This window comes from Mixophyes fleayi, chromosome 1 (assembly GCF_038048845.1).
Source record: "Mixophyes fleayi isolate aMixFle1 chromosome 1, aMixFle1.hap1, whole genome shotgun sequence".
Classification (NCBI taxonomy): Eukaryota; Metazoa; Chordata; class Amphibia; order Anura; family Limnodynastidae; genus Mixophyes; species Mixophyes fleayi.
This window is the reverse complement of record NC_134402.1, coordinates 190,471,003-190,484,884: the sequence shown is the minus strand read 5'-3', so window position 1 is coordinate 190,484,884 and position 13,882 is coordinate 190,471,003. Positions and strand designations below refer to the sequence as shown.

The following is a 13,882-nucleotide window of genomic DNA, read 5'->3' as shown; positions in this document are numbered from 1 at the left end:
TGTGTGCGTTTATTTCAGACGCATGTAAACTCCCACAGACACACACCGATATGCCTCCACCTTGCTGCCCAGGGCCGGAAGTGCCTGTCCGCCCCACTTCCGCTTCCCGGCGTTCCCGTCAGGTGGAGTCCAGTGTCCTCGGAGACATCGGGGCAGGTACAGCTAAGACTCTGTATTCTCTTTATTATATGTTCCTGTCTGTGCGAATCGGGTACAATGTGTGCGAGCTGTCAGAGTACCTGTATTGTAATGTGACCTTATTAGGGACCGGAGAGTAAGGGGAGATGTCACTATACTGCCGGGTAATCATATATAAATATATATTCCCTGCATACGTCACACATAGTGCTGCTGAACACCTGTGGGCTAAGCGCTGGATGTTGGACTGCTCTAACCCTAATGTCCACCCAGATGTTTTACACATATATCTATATCTCATTATTCCTTTATTTTATTTACAGAATGTTTGTATCCTATATTTTGACTGTTGACAACTACATTTGGTGCCTATGAACAGTGTCTGCTTGTTGGTTTGTGAATTAATTCTAAGATATGTAATATGTTCTTTTGAATTTAATCATTTCCCTATTTTTGACAGTGCTGTTGTTTAAGCAAAGTAGTAAATGCAGGCACAGTTCTGCTATATGTTATTTTCAAATACATCAAATGATAAGCTTGACTCTGGGATATGAAAAATGTAATTGGACTTTGTTTAAAGTTGTCTGTAATTTTAGTTTACCTTCCAGAATACAAGCTTTTGTGAATAACCGTTAAGCATCCACCTGTGGTTTGTATGGGGTTAGCAAAGCTTTCTTGGTGGCTGGCTGCCATTAGACCCTCCCCTACAGAGATGCTAATTACTCTGTTGTGTCTTTACATATAGGGTACTGGTTAACTAAATGAGCAATAATTTAGGACTCAGCTGGAGGTCTACTACATCATCCCTACTTCTACTTCTATTTCTTGTTCTTTCAATGTTAAATGTCCTCTGGGATCTTAAGTAAAACCTTGTAGCATGCTTGGATAAATTGTTTTAAAAATGTGCTCTTGCTTATTGAAATATGATCTGTTGCAATCAAAATCTTGAACTTGAATAGAAGCCATTTATCCATCCAAATGCAGTGTTTTCTTACATGCAGAAATAATATTGTCAAGATTTTTTAATTTAGGACTACCTTTTAAGGAAAAGCATTGTCTAAACAAATAATGTTGATCAAGTTAAACTTACAATGTTAAAATGTGTCATGCAGTCACTTATCTTGTGTGTTAAGTGGAATCCTAAATCCCATAATTTGATACCGATGTCTGAACTGCAGAGATTGTCTAATGATGAATAACTTTCTAAATGTATGAGAATATTTTTAATAGTTTAAACACTGTTCTATTACAAATAGATGTTTGAGATTGTGTTAATTACAGTATCCAACTTTGATACAAACTCTGGCCTTTAATGTTTACATTGCTTGCTTCAAAGGTTATGATGATAAAATGCACACTAGAAATATTTTAGGTATTTGTCATCCTTTTCATAATGACAGGCAGTGTTACACATCAGACAAGTTTTTCTTTTAATCACATGGTAGGTTTTTAGTTTACTAAAAACAGTGCCAGATGAAAGCTTAGACAAACCCTTATACTTATTGCTTGCTTTAATAACAACGCATTTGCATTATTTTGGTTTAATAGGTTTTGCTTCAATATTAAAAGTTTAATACGTAAACAGGCAAACGAGGAAAGCACAATTTTTTTGCAGTGCACATTAACAGGACTAGCCTATTAGTGACTTGTGATGTGGATGTTTACAGAAATATTCGACCATTCAGTAAGCAAACTTGTAAATGATTTTCTGATTAACCAGAGCTGTTCTGATGAGAAAGTTAAGATGATACAGTACACCTTTCTTTGAAATATTTTATATATTTTTTTTTATTTATATACTTATTTAAATATTTACAATTAGTTTCAGGTTTAGATTAATTTTTGTATATTTTCCCTTGTTAAAAATGCAGTGAGCATTTTCTATATATCTTGTATGCCTATACAATGTTCCAAATTTACCAATAATACTATGCTTCTGTTATTTGAAACATATGATTAGACATGACTGATTTGTAATCTCTGTTTGCAATTGTCATGAATTCCTGTATATGTGTTTAAAACATCTATACAGTTAGCTTTCCAGCACTGATCCAATGATGTAGAAAAACTGTAAGTCATTATTAGCGCTTTTATCCAGTCTGTATAGTGATGAATTTGACAGGTTTTCAGCTGCTGTGATGCACTGTTATTTGCTATATTTCATAGCACATTATAGTAAAACCTAACTATAAAGTGTGAAGCGAACTGCACGGATAAGCACATCTACAGAACCATCAGATTGGTCACCATGCATGTATACTGGAGTAGGGTACAAGTGGTGTACAGTGTCTGTACACTGCTTGCTTAGCACTTATTTACTTTTAATTACACTTATTGTAGGGGGCATAAAGGGTTGTGGCGAGGGAAAGATTTTAATTTAACTGGACAACAGCTTAAACAGACTGAGAATTGTGTGAAATTACAGAGCATGGTTAGTGATGCCGTCCATTTGCCCATATGTACAGAATAAACACAAATGCTGTAGGTTGCATACAGAAAATAGAAGTGGTTCTAGGCAGTTGTACATACATAGTCAGATACTGATAATTGCTTTCTGGGCAAGTGATGCCCAGAAATCAATTATTGTAAAATGCATCCAATGCACAGTGTCACAGTGATGTAAAACTGTGCAGTTGCATGCATTTTACAATAAGAGCATTCTGAGAATTACAGTGGAATTGACCATTTGTATTCTTAACCTTTATGTAGCAGCAACATGTTATGCAATGCTTTACAGAGAATGCTTAATCGTTCACATCTGTCCCTGTCCGAGTAGCACTTAATCTTTTTTTCTCAGTGGCGCACGCAGGGGGGGGTGTCTGAGTCTCTAGAAACCCCCCCCCCTGCGCTAACTAAGTGGCCACTGTCCTATACAGCAGCCGCAGCGCTGTCAAAGAAGCGTCCGCGGCGGTGCTGTATTGTATACAGCACCGCCGCAGACGCTTCTTAGACAGCATCGCGGCTGCTGTATAGGACAGCGCTGGCTCTCTCTCGGGTTTTTTTTTTTTTTTTTGGGGCGGTGGGGAGAAATTCCCCCCTGACAATCCTCCGTGCGCCCCTGTTTCTATCACAAAAACACTAGGGTTCATTTTGTCAGAAGCCAATTAACATACAAGCGTGTATTTGAAAACCTATTTTTTGGTTTACTAATGCCCTTCCTCTGTTAGAAAAGCTACAGAAATGACCCATAGGCAACATCCCCTAAGGACATTCGCTTGTTGCTCTCAGCAATTGAAAAGGTATGCAGAGTATGACAGTACTGTGTCGTCTGGTCAGGTACAAACCAGATTTCTACAAGTCGCTAGATTTGCTTTTAACGTGCTATTCTAAATGATCATTTGTTTCTTTGTTCAGGCTCTCTCTGTGCTTTGTTTGCATGCTCAGAAAGTGAAGTATGGTTCGGACAATGCCTCAAATTACCCACTAAATACATTTTATTTTTCTAATTAATAAAGTATTTTATTTATTTAGCCAATATTTGATTTAGAAAAAAAAAAGACACACACACACACACACACACACACACACACACACACACACACACACACACACAATATTTGATTTAGAAAAAATAAAAGACACACACCCAATATTTGATTTAGAAACAAAAAGACACACACACGTTTGGTAGATCAATCTAATGCTAAACTGTTTGGTAAAAGGTCATTGTTAAGATAAACAGACACACCTTAAAGATAAGCAGAGGTGCATCAGCAACAATTGATCTTTGGAGCCAAGTGCTAAACTGATTGGCGGGGAAAGTAACAATAAATAATGTGACATAAATAATCCTATATCTAAAAGTTACAGTACTATATATATAAATCGGCATTTTCTTTGCTCAGAATCATGAGAAAATAATTGTCTCTTATAGGATGCTGCCATATTATGTTAAGATCATCCTACAAGCCAAGATACTGAGTAAATTGTCAAAGATGCAGGAACTTTTTTGCAAAAATCAGAACCTTATTTTTCTTTGTTCTTTCTCAACACAGTGCTGTCCACTTTAACAGAGGTTGCTATGGCAGTTCTTCAGCCATTGGCTGACTTGCAGAAATGAAATATACTACTTGTCTATCACTATACTATTGTTATACAGTAATTAGAAATGAACACTTTATACAGCACTGTAAAATTAAAAAGTGTACCTAGATGTTACATATAGGGTCAAACTTGAGCAAAGGTGATTGAGTGCCCCAATTGAGTACTTATATTCGAAGTTGCAAAGGAACGCAAAATTGTTCCACATTTTTTTTTTTCTATTCTATTTTTTTATACTTCTGCTGTTTAAATACAACAGCAAACAGCAATTTGTTTCCTACCCACAAGACCTGTCATTTTAAATATCTTTTAGTTCTGTTTAGATTTGCATTGATTTACATATCTACTTGTGCCTATTTCTGTTTGCCATATCATATATACTGCTGCATACATTTGGTGATTATAATTTCCATTTTAGAAAAGCTTTCAGAAGTTTGTAACTGGCTGGCTTACTACATAAACCTCTCCGGATAGTGTACAGTTAGCCCTGAGCAGAACCTCCCAAACTTGCATTCTTTAACAAAAGCTTTGTTTGACACTGCCTCAGTCTTTATTGAAGTTTCACATTAGCACAAATACTTGTGGCCCTATCCAGATCTCCCCCGCAGACAAACATATATCACTGAACACTAAACTTCTCTTGACCCTGAGCTGCATTTAAGTACTTGTCTGGAACATGCTTTACTGTTTAGTGTTGTTCTGGTCAAAGCATTATGCTTCCAAGTTTTAAGCTAAGTTACATACAAATATTTTATTTGGTATAACTTAAAATATTTTTAAAAGAAAGCCAAAATATAGTTGGGTTGGTAATTGCATAATGCACAATTATAGCTGCAATGCAAATTAAGCTTTACATGGCCTTCTGCAACAATCACATTTGTGAAATATGTACTTATTTGCTAGAACTTAACATATTTAAGGCTACTTGCGATTTTGGGGAACCAATAGTATTGATTGTGGTGTTTATGTTGCTATTATTACATATGTTTGTTAGTTTTGTATTGTCAACATGTTTCCCATGAATGTTTTACATTCACAATAATTGAACACAATTTGTACTGATATGTTAAGTTTTATTGATTGTACCTGCTGCAGAGCACATTCATCACAAAACTACCATGGACAGTTAGTGTCACTGCCCACCTCCTGTTTAGAATGACTGTGCTGTAGACACCTCTGTCTTAAATTTTGCAATTTTATGCACTGAGGGGTAATATACAGTTTTGATTACATAGACATCTTTAATCTTATGATTTTATATTTTTTCTTTTCATTGTTCATAAACAAAACACATACAATAACTATTAGTTGCTATTACTGCTAATGTAGATTCCAGTAGTATGTTGCAAAAATGATATTCCTCTATCTGGGGTGCGGCAAAAGGACAGCAGAGGGGGACATGTTTGAGGCTTGACACTAAATGTAAACAAAGTGCAGAAGAGAATTATGTTACCATCCTCTATGCCATGGGGTAAGGTCAGTGCTGAGACAGACTTCTGACCATTTTGTTACACTGCTCAGCAGTTATCAAGAATACAATAGTGGACACATCTTTATGAAATAAGTTTTAATTTGAATGGGAATAAATTATATTTATACGTGGCATGAGCAGTAAACATTCTTAATTCAATTTGTACTTTATCGTCCATGAAATTCATTGATACTGCCTATGACTTTATGTATGTAGTATTATTAAATATTTAAAAACATGTTGTGCATTTAAGAATAAGAAAAATTATAAATGCAATAAACACTGTTTAAGCTATTAACATTTTGTTTTATTTTTAGTTACAGCTGCTTTTAGTGTTTCTTATTTGGTGGGGTTTTTATAACGCAATGTCTATTGTCTGCAATTTTATATATAGCATTCCCAGATGTTACATACACATTTTAGAGGATATTCTCAAAACTGAAGTGTACAGAAAATGAAGTAAAATATACTGGAACTAGGAATTGACACGGATTTCCACTTTTACTATAGAGGGTATTCAAACAAAGCACAATACTGCGATAAAATGAGTGCCATACAGGGCCGGATTAACCCGAGGTCTAACTGGGCTATAGCCCAGGGGCCTCGGGCATCCAGGGGGCCCTTCAAAGTTTTCAGCAGCATTATTGATCGGTCCGGGGGCGGGGCCGCCCCCAGCCCGATCAATGCTGTTGAGCACAGTCAGTTCAGTCCTCTGTCCCCGGCGCTCTGTAATCTGTTTACTGAGGAGATCTCGCGAGTGAACTCTCTCGAGATCTCCTCAGTAAGGAGCTTACAGCGTGCCGGGGACGGAGGACTGAACTTACAGGTAAGCGCTTTGGGGGGGGGGGGGGGCGGCTCACATTGGGGGCCTCACGGGGGAATGGAGGCGCCCTTAGCCCAGGGGCCTCCATTTGCTTAATCCAGCCCTGGTGCCATACAAGCGCTTTCATTACTCCTTTAACTCTTACCTAGGTAGAATATCTTACGAAAGCGCCCCTAAGCAGAGTCTCAAAGGCAGCTACATACGGCCGTTTTTCCCTGGGTGCTGCCGGTTGATTGCTTCTGTTTTTACTCCAGGGCTGTAAAAACCCCTGTGGTTCTAGCTAATCGGAGGGGCACCTCAGTAAAATATTATACAGTGAATAAAATGAAATGCTTTAATTGTACTAGTGGTTTTAAAAATCGTTGATGACAGCGTTTTTGATAAGTGTGTGTGATGCTATCTTAAAGCATCAAGTAAATCATCTGAAAATTTTGTGAGAAATCAAGGTAAATGTATCATTTGTTTTGTTTTTCTTATTTAGTATTGGTGTTTCAATATCTCTACTTCACGTTTCAGAATTTCCTTCTGTGTTTACACCCTACTAAAAAACATACACCGATCGGCCACAACATTTAAACCACCTGCCTAATATTGTGTAGGTCTCCCCCGTGTCGCCAAAACAGCTTTGACCCGTCGAGGTGTGGACGCCACAAGACCTCTGAAGATGTCCTGTGGTATCTAGCACCAAGCCGTTGGCAGCAGATCATTTAAGTTCGGTAAGTTGCGAGGTGGGACCTCCTTGGCTTGGACTGGTTTTTCCAGCACATTCCACAGATGATTGATCGGATTGAGATCTGGGGAATATGGAGGCCAAGTCAACACCTTGAACTTTTTGTCATGTTCCTGAACAATTTTTGCAGTGTGACAGGGCACATTATTCTGCTGTCATGCCACTGTCATCAGGCAATACTATTGCCACAAAGTAGTGTACTTGGTCTGCAGCAATGTTTAGGTAGGTGGTACGTGTCAAAGTAACATCCACATGAATGCCAGGATCCAAGGTTTCCCAGCAGAGCATTGCCTAGAGCATCACACTGCCTCTGCCGGCTTGCCTTGTTCCCATAGTGCATGCTGATGTCATCTCTTCCCCAAGTAAACAACGCGCACCACCATTTACATGATGTGAGAGAAAACGTGATTCATCAGATCAGGTCACCTTCTTCCACTGCTCCATGGTTCAGTTCTGGTGCTGCCCATTGTAGGCGCTTTCGGTGGTGGACAGGGATCAGCATGGGTACTCTGACTGGTCTGCAGCTACAATGTCCCATACACAGCAAGCTGCGATGCACTGTGTTTTCTGACACCTTTCTATCATAGTCAACATTAACGTTTTCAACAATTTGTGCTGCAGTAGCTTTTTTGTGGGTTTGGACCAAATGGGATAGCCTTCACTCTCCATGTACATCAATGAGCCTTGGGCATCCATGACCCTGTTTCCGGTTCACTGGTTGTCCTTCCTTGAACTATTTTTGGTAGGTACTGAACACAGCATACCCGGAACACCCCACAAGACTTGCCGTTTTGGAGATGCACTGACCCAGTTGTCTAGCCATCACAATTTAGCCCTTGTCAAAGTTGCTCAAATCCTTCAAGAGCTGAATATTCATTGTAACAGGATAACCAATGTTGTTCACTTGTCAGTGGTTTTTATGCTGTGGCTGATTGGTTTGTGTAGCCAAATGTTTTCAGCCCTGGACCTGTAGATGTATACTGGTTTCAGCTTTATTGGGTGTAAGTACTGCATTTAGGTAATCATCTATTTTCATTTCTTAATTCAATTTTCAAAGTCTTCTGGATAACAATTCATTTCACACTTCCTGTGTGTGTGTATGTATGTATGTATGCAGTGTCGAACTGGCCTGGCGGGGTCTCGGGGAAATACCCGTTAGGCCCCACTGTCCGATGGCTCCACCCCCTTTTTACTAGGGACGGGGCCAGATGCGATCACCAGGGCCCCCATGGAGAAGTAAATGTAGTAGCAGCCTGTGCTGCTGATAAAGCAGAGGAGTTTCCTGCTCAGGCAGGAACTCCTCACTGTCTCCCATCATCCCCTCTGCTATGCTCTGATTGGCTGACAGTCACTCAGCCAGTCAGAGCAGACACACCCCCTACCCACACTGCCATGGAGGAAGCAAAGCATGAAAGGTAAGATTATATGTGTGTATGTATGAGAGAGAATGATTGTCGGTGTATATGATAAATGTATTGGTGGCTGTGTGTATCAGAAATGTGAGTATGAGAGAGGGGATGAGTCAGTGTGTATGATAAATGTATTCGTGTGTGTATGAGAAATGAATTTGTATGTGCGTTATGTTAATGTGTGTGGGCAATGGTGCTTGTGGCAATGTAATGGGGGTGAGGGCAGGGGGGCTTGTGGTAATATAATGTGGATGTGAGGTAGTTGGTGGCTAATGTGAGCAATTTTATGTGTGGGTTGATGGTGGGCCAATTTAATTTAATAGTGGGGGCCTATAAATTTAAGATGAGGTGGCGGGACCTTTAATGCTGGAGTGGTTTGGGGCTATTAATTGAATATGGGGTTAAGTTCGGGCAGGAGGGCTATTTATTGAATGTGAATTATTTAATGTCAGGGATGGTTGTGGAAAATGGTTATTTTTATTAAATTAAATGCTGTTTATTGCTAGGACTGTCTGGAGGTAGGGAAATAGGTTTATTTATAAAATGCAGGTACTATTCATTTTATTTTTTTTCCAGGTACTATTTAATGTCGGGGCTGGTTGGAGGATAATAGATCTACTTATCAAAAGTGAATACTATTATTTTAATATTGGGGCTTGAGGGAGGCCGAATTATTAAACATGTGTAGTACTGATTTAACGCCGAGGCTAGTTGGGAGTTTTCTAAATATTATGTACACATTTTTTTCCCCAGATAGGACTCCCAACATTGCAGGATCCAGACAAGCAGCAACTAAGCTAGACACCAGCAGCCACAGGTCAGGAAATCGACAAGAAAAGGACACATGTACTCAGGCCCGTACAATAGGCACGCACACTTTGCCACACCTAACAGTTAGTTGGTCCCGTCTACATGATGTCATTTTCAGGATTTTTTTTCCAGGGCCACTTTAAGTTCCCAATCTGCCCATGCCCTCTTCTGTGTAGGTGGGGCCCACCCTAGTCCAAAATTTGCAAAGCGCAAGTCACCTGCACCTTTAAGAGTTGCACACGTCATGATGTTGCGATGCTGGTAGCGTAAAGGAGCTGCGGGGACCCTGCCCAGCCGACCACAGAGCAGATGAAGCAGAGGTAAATCACATTTACTTTATTTTATGTTCTTGCTTTTTTTTTTTTTTCAAACTTGACAATGTTTCCTTTTTTTTTTTTTATTATAACAGTTTTTATTAGAAATTTTTAAAATACAGGATATAGTAAGGAAGACAATATCCAAACATTAATTATTCACTGACAAGGATATGTTACAAAAGGTTGTACAGTATTTTGTTTACATTCAATAAATGCCAATGTCTGCTCACTTAATATCTGATATATCTTGTTATCATAAGAACAATAAAGATCAATTTGAGAAGTTAAACGTTGTAGTTTTTTTTTTTTTTACCAACGAGCAGGAGTAAGTCTAAAATCGGACAAATTATAATGTTAATTCACCTAAGCAAATTGGACGTGTTCATTTAAATACAATGACGTACAAAACACAAAATAATACTGGCTTTAACAACAGCAACAGGCAGGCGACCGTGGACAACTCCTGAGTATATAGTACAGTGGATGGAAGTGTACCCACTACCCCATCCTCTCCACCTGGTTGTAGATCTAAAAATCGGATGGGGGTGAGCACAAGGAGCGGGGGGGGGGGGGGGGGGGGGCAGAGGGCTGCTCATCTACACAAAATCCCACATCAGTAACTCCAGACATCCTACATCCGTGTCAATTGCTCCCCAAAGCACGGTGCAACGACCATGTTGTGTCTTCAAACATCTTTAAAATTCCTTCTTGGGTATTAGAAGGGAGAGAGTCAATAAAAGGGCCCCATTTCTTGTAGAATCTTTATACCCCTTCCTCAATGTCTGGCAGGGTGGCTCTTCTATCTAAATACAGTGTATTAAAAAGTTCACTTTTCACTTCTGATAAAGATGGAGGGGATTTTTTAATCCAATGTCGAAAAAATACCAGTTTAGCTATTGTAATGGTAACTGTGATAAATGGTTTAACATCCTGGGATTCTCTGGATGGAATAAGATGTACCCAATTTTCAAATTGACATATGAAGATGGCCCTTCTATCACTTGGGATAGGAGTATTTAAGACAGAGGATAACAGCTTAATATTTTATTCCAGAATTTCTGGATCTTTCTGCATTGCCATATGTTATAGTAAAAAGATGCACAAGCGTGTTTGCATTTGGGGCAGAACCCCGACTCCTCCGGAACATAACATCTCCTTTGGTATTGCGATATACAGGTACGATTAAGAAATTTTATATGGGTCTCTTGTAGAATGAAGCCATTTCAGAATTTTTTTGTTATGTTTGAGTAGATCTATATCAGGGCTAAATTCAGGAGATTCCTTCAACCAGGATCCACGTGTCTTAGTCCAAATTTTGGGAATATCTGACGGTAATAGATCCTGATAGAGGAATCTAATTCGGAATTTTTGTCTCTTGGAGAAATGTAAAAGGTCTTCTAGGGAGCTGGCTGCGGGGGGAGATAGTTTGTTATCTGTATGTGTCATTATGTAATGGCGAAGCTGCAAACACATAAAAAAATGGGAATTGAGCTGGTTAAATATTTCCTTAAGCCGCTGGAAAGATAATAGGATGCCTCCAGGGTCGAATACATATTTTATTGAGGCGATACCTTTGGCTCTCCAAGTGGAGAATTCAGCATTTTCTAGACCTGGAGGAAACGCAGGGTTGCCCCAAATAGTAACGTAGTGTGTAGTAGAACGAGGGTGTTTTAAGCGTTTCGTGATAATATTCCATGCCTTGTAAGTATCTGCAAATAAGATGTTTTGCAATATTTCTTCCGGCATAAATTTTTTCGGAAGGTGGAGGAGTGCCGCCAGTGAATATGGGTGCACTAATTCATTTTCTAGAGGCAGATTAACAAAGTATTCTTGCCTCAATAACCAACCTACAGCATAACGGAAAAGAGACAGAGAGCATAAAAGCCATCACATCTGGGAAACCAATTCCACCTCTTTGTTTATTTTGTTTAAGTTTAGCATTGTGGATTCTGGGTCGTCTACCTCCCCATAGAAAGGAAATAAAGAGTTTGGTGCATCTTTGCACATCAGTTTTTGTAAGACAGAGAGGGAGCATCTGCATCGGGTATGTCAATTTGGGAATAATAACAGACTTAATCACAGCGTTTCTACCAAGTAACGACAAAGGGAGGTTTTTCCAATTAGCTTACATAAATTAAATTTTCTTAAAAATGGGAGAATAGTTAAGTTTGTAAAGGTCACTCAGAGATGATGGAATGTAAATGCCCAAATATTTTAATTTCTGTGTTCGTAATCGGAAATTTGAAATGGCTCTAATTTGGTTCATTGCAGAATGTGAAATAGGGAGTATTTCAGATTTTTGAAAGTTAATTTTATAACCTGCAAAGGATCCAAAGTTTTCTATTGTCTCTACAATTGTGGGGATAGATGTTTCTGGGCGTGTAACCATCAACGGCATATCATCAGTAAACATTGCTAATTTGCATGATTCTGAACTAATTTGTATACCTGAAGAATAATTGGGGTCCTCCCTGAGGGTTATAGCCAATGGCTCTAACGCAATTGCAAAGAGCAGAGGGGATAAGGGAAACCCCTGACGCGTGCCTTGTTGTATTTTAAAGGGAGATGATGTGTCCATTTGCAATTATCTCCGTCTGGGGATTATGGTATAGTGTTTGAATGGTTGATATAAAAGCTTCTGGAAAACTAAACCTTCTCAGAGATTCGTATAAGTGATCCATGTCACTAAGTCAAAAGCTTTTTCAGCGTCTAGGCAAAAAAAGGATACTGATCTCTGGAGATTTGGTATGCTGAATGTGTGACAAAACCGACATAACTTTGCGTATGTTTGTGACAGAATTCCGGCCCCAAATGAAGCCTGAGGTCTGTGTGTATGATAGAGGGCAAGATAAATTTTAACCTTTCCGCTAGTATTTTAGTTAGGATTTTGTAATCAATGTTGAGCAGGGAGATTGGTCTGTAAGACCCCTGGTCATCTAGTTGTCTGTCTTGTTTGGGTAAAACTCTAAGAATAGCAGAGTTGAAATGTAGGGGTAGTGAACGAGATTCAATGATTTGATTAAAAAACGTAGTGTTTCTGTTATTTGAGATAGGAGTATTTTCTAAAACTCGCCACTCAAACCATCAGGTCCAGGTGCTTTAAAGGTTTTTAATTTTTTTTATTACATTGATGACTTCTGTTTTGATTCGGGCTAGGAGGGATTCTGATTGTGGGTCAGAGATAACAGGCATAGAGATTTTTTCCCAAAACTGGTTTTTGGAAGCAGGATTGATAGGATCTTGAGAATATAATTTTGTATAAAAGTTATGAAAGATATTAAGTATTTCTTTTCCATCACTAGACAGTGAGCCATCTTTAGATTTAAGAGCTGTGATAATAGTTGGGGATCTCTCGCCTTTTAACAGGTTGGATAACAAACGACTATTCTTATTTCTGTGTCTATAGAACTGAAATCTAGAAGCTTGTGAAGTTCTATCTGCCAATTGAGCAATTAGATTATTAAACTGGGTTTGTTTTTGTTTGTACATACTTTTATTTGTTGGAGATGGATTATTTTTCATGTTTTGGTAGGCTGAAGAATGTTCCCTTTTTTAACTGGGGGTGGGGGGGGGGGGGGTAGCCTGTTCTTGGCATAATATGAATTGGGGGCAGTACTCTGTGGCATAATATTGATTGGAGGCAGTACTCTGTGCCATAATATTGTTTGGGGGCCTAATTTGTGTTATAATATGATTTGTACACATTATTGTGTGGCATAAATTGAACTGGGGCACTACTGTATGGCATAATATGGATGTTTATTTGTTGGTTCCTATATATATATATATATATATATATATATATATATATATATATATATATATATATATATAATTTGTGGCAAGAGCCCGCAACTGCAGAAACACACGCGAACAACTTCTTCCTTTTTATGGGGCTTTATTGTCAGGATGGTAAATATTTTGACACCGTATACTTGCACAGCAATCATGGAGACCCTAAACGCTAGCTATACATAGACCAGCTCTCTCTCAGGACCAGCCAGCTATCCCAGCGTTGGTCTCCCTGAACAAATGAAACAAACAAGCTTTTATACCTGATGCTCCTCCCCCAGCCTTAGCTTGATGGACAGGTGACACACCCACCTTCTCTTTAAAAGAAAACACCCATCACTGGCTCTGTTT

General features: G+C 38.9%; 1 protein-coding gene and 1 long non-coding RNA gene across 2 annotated transcripts in view; both read left to right on the top strand.

Moving 5' to 3' along the window:
- Positions 1-13,882, top strand: part of ARHGEF18 (Rho/Rac guanine nucleotide exchange factor 18) — a 261,370-nt gene that overhangs the window by 132,024 nt on the left and 115,464 nt on the right. The window lies entirely within an intron of this gene.
- LOC142106851 (uncharacterized) lies at positions 8,343-10,028 on the top strand. The gene is made up of 2 exons (XR_012679801.1): positions 8,343-9,240; positions 9,366-10,028. It is a non-coding gene; the product is annotated as an uncharacterized LOC142106851 (long non-coding RNA).